Source organism: Magnolia sinica, chromosome 14, assembly GCF_029962835.1.
Source record: "Magnolia sinica isolate HGM2019 chromosome 14, MsV1, whole genome shotgun sequence".
NCBI classification, from domain to species: Eukaryota; Viridiplantae; Streptophyta; class Magnoliopsida; order Magnoliales; family Magnoliaceae; genus Magnolia; species Magnolia sinica.
The window spans coordinates 24,956,641-24,962,974 of record NC_080586.1 but is presented as its reverse complement, the minus strand read 5'-3'; positions in this window follow the sequence as shown (position 1 = coordinate 24,962,974).

The window sequence follows — 6,334 nt, the reverse complement described above, 5'->3', positions numbered from 1 at the left end:
AGGGGCGCGGCTTCCATGGATCCCTGACTGTGGGGGCCCACCTTGCTGTATTAAACTTAAATCCATGCCGTCTATCCGTTTCTACAGTTCTTTAAGGTTGTTAGCCCAAAAATGAAGCAGATACAAATCTCAGGTTGACCAGACCACAGGAAACATCGGTGATCAACCGTTAAAAACTTTTTATGAGCCACAAAAGTATTGGATCAAGCTTATATTTGTATGATTCCTTCCTTCACGTCTTTTTGAACTTGCTGAAAATAAACATCCTGGTGGACCCCGAGAAGATTTTAATGATGAGCATTCAATCACCACTTTTTTTTTCTGTGGTGTGGTCCATCTGAGATTTAGATCTCCATTTTTTGGATTGTAATTTAAAATGAGCTGGAAAAATGAATGGACGGCATGGATTTAATGCACATACATCAAGGTGGGCCCAAAGTCTGAGATCCACCGAGGTGGGTGGATCCCTGACTATGGGATCCACCTTGATATATGTGCCTTATATCCACGCCGTCTGGCAGTTTTGAAAACTCACGATATTAATCCAGAAAATAAAGTATATCCAAATCTCAAGTGGACCGCAATGTAGGAAACCGTGGTGATCAACATAAAAAACTTATGACGGACCAGAAGAGTTTTAAATCAAGCTGATATTTTGTGCTCTTCATCCAGCTCTTTTTGACCTTGGATGGCAAATAAACAGTCCAGTCCCGAGAAGTTTTTAATGGAGGGGATTCAATCACAACTATTACTTATTATATGGTCCACCTAAGATTTGGATCTACTTCATTTTTGGGATCACCTAAAATGAATTGCAAGTCACATGCTTTATCATCGTACGCTCCATGTAGGGGATTCACCCACGTCAGTGGATTCAGGGATCCACTGGAACCACATGAGCCTGACGTAGTGATGATGACTACAGGAGACACGGACCAAGACCTAGCTAAAGACTAATGATCCTATCAAGGGTTTTACATGACACCTTTGTATGTATGTTTTATTTTATTTTTTTGTTTGGGGGGGGGGGGAGGGGGGGGGGGGGGAAAGTGGAATCACACCGAGATGAATCTAGGATAGTGATTTAAAAGCACCAAGCAAAAGGAAGGAGAATACAGTAATTTAATGTGGAAAATCCTTTCGAGAAAAAACTACGGCACAAAGCGATATATATATATATATATATATATATATATGAGAGAGAGAGAGAGAGAGAGAGAGTTTTAGAAAGAATTTCAAACGAAGTCGGACGCAAATTTCATAGATCCAGCGGATCCGCAAAATTCTGCGTGAAACTGTTCGATGACATTGAACACCCTTCAATGACATTGAACAACAACCAAAATTGTCCAATGACAAAACATAAATTTTTCAGAAATCTTCGATTGCTCGACCCAAGCTTCGGTGGCATCGAACACATCTTCGATGTCATTTAAAGCTCTTCGATGTCATCGAAAAATGGCACCAATATGTATAGCAACCAACAGAGAAAATCCAGAAAATTCTTAATGACATTGAGCTGACTTCGATGACATCAAACCTGTTATCAACAAACTGTTGATTTAACGGATTTAAGACATCTATCAACAACAATCTCTACCATATGTCCAATCTTCAAACGTGTAGCTTCTTATCCTTTTTTCTTATCTCTGTATCGCATCATAGCTTCATCAATGCTTCTTATGCACATTCCGTCTTCCTTTTGCGCCATCACCAAGCTCAGAGAAGTTGCACAGAACCTGAACTTCTCTGCATGAAGAACCTTAGTGAGCATGTCCTCTAGATTCACGCTAGTGTGAATCTTCTCCAGAGTCACGCTTCCTTCAAGCACCTATCGAATAAAGTAGTGACGAACATCAATGTGCTTAGTGCGAGAATGATAAACAGAATTTTTAGCTAAATTTATAGTACTTTTGCTGTCACAATTAACCGGTACAACTTGTTGCTAAGCTCCAACTGATCTATCATGTCTCTTAACTAAACATCTTCATTAAATGCTTTTGTCACTGCTATATACTCTGCTTTGGTCGTGGAAAGAGCCACCACAAACTGAAACTTCGACATCCAACTGATTACTCTAGTCGTTAGTACAAACGAGTAACCTAAAGTTGACTTTTTGGAATCCACACTGCCTGCGTATTTTGAATCCACATAGCCTACTAAATTTTCCATTGTCTTCTCAAAAGTTAAGATGAAGTCTTTTGCACCTCGAATGTATTGAAGTAGCAATTTCACCGCTTTCCAATGTTGCTTGTTAAATTTGACATGTATCCGCTCACAATACCGACTGCCTGTGAACTATCTAGTCTCGTATAGACCATGACATAGATTAAACTGCCAATCATATTCGAATAAGGCACATGAGACATAACCCACTTTTTCTCATTTGATTTATAACATTGTTCTGAAGAAAGCTTGAAGTGAGCCGCATGGGAACACTCACAGGCTTTGCCTAGTCCATCCCATATTTGATCAGTACTTTTTCAAAGTATTTTGTCTGTGATAACTAAAGCCTGCTCCCCTTCTTATTTTTATAAATATCTATGCCGAGAACCCTCTTTGCAGTCCTAGATCTTTCATCTCGAATGTCCTTAATAACCGAGTCTTCAGTACGTCGATTTCAAACATATCATGACTAACGATCAACATATCATCAACATACTATACTAGTATGATGAATTTTTCATCACTCAGTGTCTTGTAATAGACACAGTGATCGAATTTACTCTGAGTAAATTTCTGACTCAACATGAAAGAATCAAATTTTTTATACCACTGCCTAGGCGATTGTTTAAATCCGTACAACGACCTCATTAACCTGGAAACTTTGTTCTCTGCCCCTTTAACATTATAGCCATCTGATGGCTTTATGTAAATTTTTTCTTCCAACTCTCCATGCAGGAATAGTCTTGACATCCATCTGTTCTAGCTAGAGATCGTATTGGGCAACCAGCCCCAACACGAATCTAATAGACACCTACTTAACCACTACTGTAAATATCTTTGTGAAGTCGATTCCTTCTCTTTGAGTATAACCCTTCGCTACCAGCCTCATTTTATATCTATCATGTTTTCTTTTCAATAATCACTTGCATCTAATCACTTTTCGGCCCATTGGAAGCTCCACCAGCTCCCATGTGTGGTTCTTATACAAAGAGTTCATCTCATAGTTATACCCGCCTTCCACTTTTCTACATTAGGCTCATCAAGAGCCTCATGAATAGTAGACGGGTCCTCCTCATCTGTAATGAGGGCACAGGCAATATTAGAGTCATCCCTGTATCTTGTCAATAACCTGCGATCATGCGGCGGGTTTCTTCTCACAAGTGGCTCCTCCACCTGCTCATGTACCTCTATTTGTGAATCCGTCTCTGCCTGAATATTATCTATGTTAATGTAGACGTTTACGATCAACCTTTATGATTCCTCTTGCTCTTCTTGATCATTCTTGTGGAATAAGGAGCTTTCATCGAATCTGACGTCACAGCTAGTGAAGACCTTACGTGTGGCCTTGTAGAATAATCTGTAACCTTTCACACCAACACCATAGCCAACAAAGATATAATTTTTGGCTTTATGGTCTATCTTATCTCTCTCAACTGACAATAAATGAGAGTAAGCCTCACAACCAAATATGCGCAAATATGAGTAGTCCATCTTATGACCACTCCATACTTTCTCTCAGATTTTACATTTATTTGTCATAAAAGGAGACTGGTTCACTGAATATCAAGTTGTATTAACGGCCTCTGTCCATAGGTCATTTCCCAACGCATCATTACTTAACATGCATTGGACCTTCTTCAAGAGAGTCTGATTCATCCGCTCAACTACACTATTTTGTTCAGGCGTGTGGCCCACTATGTTGTGCCTAATGATCCCTTTATCCTTGCAATATTCATTAAAATTAGTGTAAGTAAATTCTTCACTATTGTCAGTCCTTAAAACCTTTATTTTTTACCCTGACTATTTTTCCACTATTGCCTTCCATTATTTAAATATAATGAAAACTTCGAATTTACGTTTCATAAAGTAAACCCAAACTTTCCGGGAGTATTCGTAAATGAATGAAACAAACCATGATGACCCTCCAACGAAAACCTCTGGCGACGACCCCCATTATGTCAGAGCACACATAATTAAGCACTCCCTTACATGTATGTTTTTAATATTTAAAAGATAATTTAAATTATTTATCATATATACAATGTTTGCATATATCTAAATCAGAATTTTTAAAAGCTGGAATCAAATAGTATCTTCATGCCCCACTTGATCATGTGACCCAGATGAGCATGCCACATACGTGCAAACGTCGAATCTGCAACAGCCGCTGCTGCTACACCTGCTGAAGTGCTCCCAATCAACCTGTAAAGGTTTCCGTGCCTTTGCACTCTTATAACCACAAATGCCCCTTTTAAAACTTTAAGGACACCATTAAGACTAGTGAACTTGCACCCTCTAATCTTGAGTGCTTTGGTACCCTTGTTGGGGTAACAGTAGAATCGCACAGAAATGAATCTAGGATAACAATCCAAAAGCACTAAACAAAAGGAAGGAGAAAGCAACGATTTAACGTGGAAAACCCTTTCAAGAAAAAAGCATAACACAAAGCGATAGAAATTCACTATGAAAGCAGAAATTACAAAGAAAGAAGCCTTACCCGATTCAAACAACCTCGAATCTCACCCTTGCTTCACCCCTTTGGAACCTTAGAACTATTTAGAAACCCTTGAAATCCCTCTCAATCCCATTTATACCCATATATATATATATATATATATATATATATATATAGTTTTAAAAAGAATCCCAAACGAAATCGGAAGTAAATTTTGTAAATTCGGCGGATCTGCAAAATTCTGCATGAAACCATTCGATGACATCGAACAACCGCCAAAACTGTCCAGTGACAAAACATGGGATTTTTTGGAAATCTTCGATTGCTCGACCCAGCTTTGATGTTATCGAAAAATGGCACCAATATGTCCAACAACCAACAGACGAAATTCAGAAAATTCTCGATGGCATCAAGCTGACTTTAAAGACATCGAAGCCTACTCAATGACATCAAACCTGTCATCGACAGACTGTTAATTTAACAGATTTAAGACATCTATCAACAACATTATCCACGTCATCTATTTATTTTTAAGGTCATTTTAGGAAATGAGCTAAAAAAATGAAGTAGATTAAAGGATTAAGTAAGCCACACCACATGAAATAATAGGGATAGAAAGCCAACTATTGAAAATTTCTTGCGGGCCACAAAAGTTTTCAATCAAGATAATATTTTATGTTTTCCTTCATCTAAATCTATGTAAACTTACAAACAAGTTAGATGGCAAATAAACATCATGGTGGGCCCTAAGAGGTTTTCAATGGTAGGAGTTCAATGCCCACTGCTTCCTGCTTCTTGAGGTGTGGCTGACTTAAACCTTTAACCTGCCACATTTTTTTTAGTTCATGCCCTAAGGTGTGGTTGACTTAAACCTTTAACTTGCCACATTTTTTTTAGTTCATGCCCTAAAATGATCCATCAAAATAGATGGACAACATGGATAAAACATATACATTATAGTGGGCCCCATGGAACCCTTGAAAAGACCAAGGTGGGCGGGATCCTTGATTGTGGGGTCACTATGATCTTTGTGTCTTATATCTACATCGTCCAGCCATGTGGACCCATACACTACCCACATGGACAGCATGGTGGCCCTCACATGACCACATGGACAGCATGGTGGAGCCCATATGATGTCCACACGACGCAGGTGAGTGGGCCTCGCATGCTTTAGATCATGGACATATGGGTGGACCCCATATTCACTTAAGTGGACCACACATTTAGATGATTTGGATTAGCTCTTAACCAATTAAAGTGTACACTTGATTTGGTATGGACCATTGTGATAGGTAGGGATAATTTTGTTTTTTGTGTAGTGAGCTAATATTCACGGATGTTTGCTCTACTAGTGGGTTTAACTTTATGGTTCAAACTTTAAATAAATGCCATATTGGGAACCTTATTCCTCAGTAAGGAATGAAATACTATGTGCTCATATGTAGACCATTCTATTCAGCTACTAAGTTGCCTACTAAAAAATGATTGTTCGCTAGTAGACTTTCATTTCTAAATTTTATAATGAACTACATAACTATGTATCTATGGATGCTGCGAGGAGGAAGGCGGATTTCCCAAAGGCATGGGAGATCTACTCTCTTATTTTTCACTGGTTACATCGCTCGAACGCTTTTGTAAAAGGGAGTAAAAGATGTGATATTTGACTAGAGTTGCCACTAGTAAAAAATGTGATAATTGACTAGAGTCGCT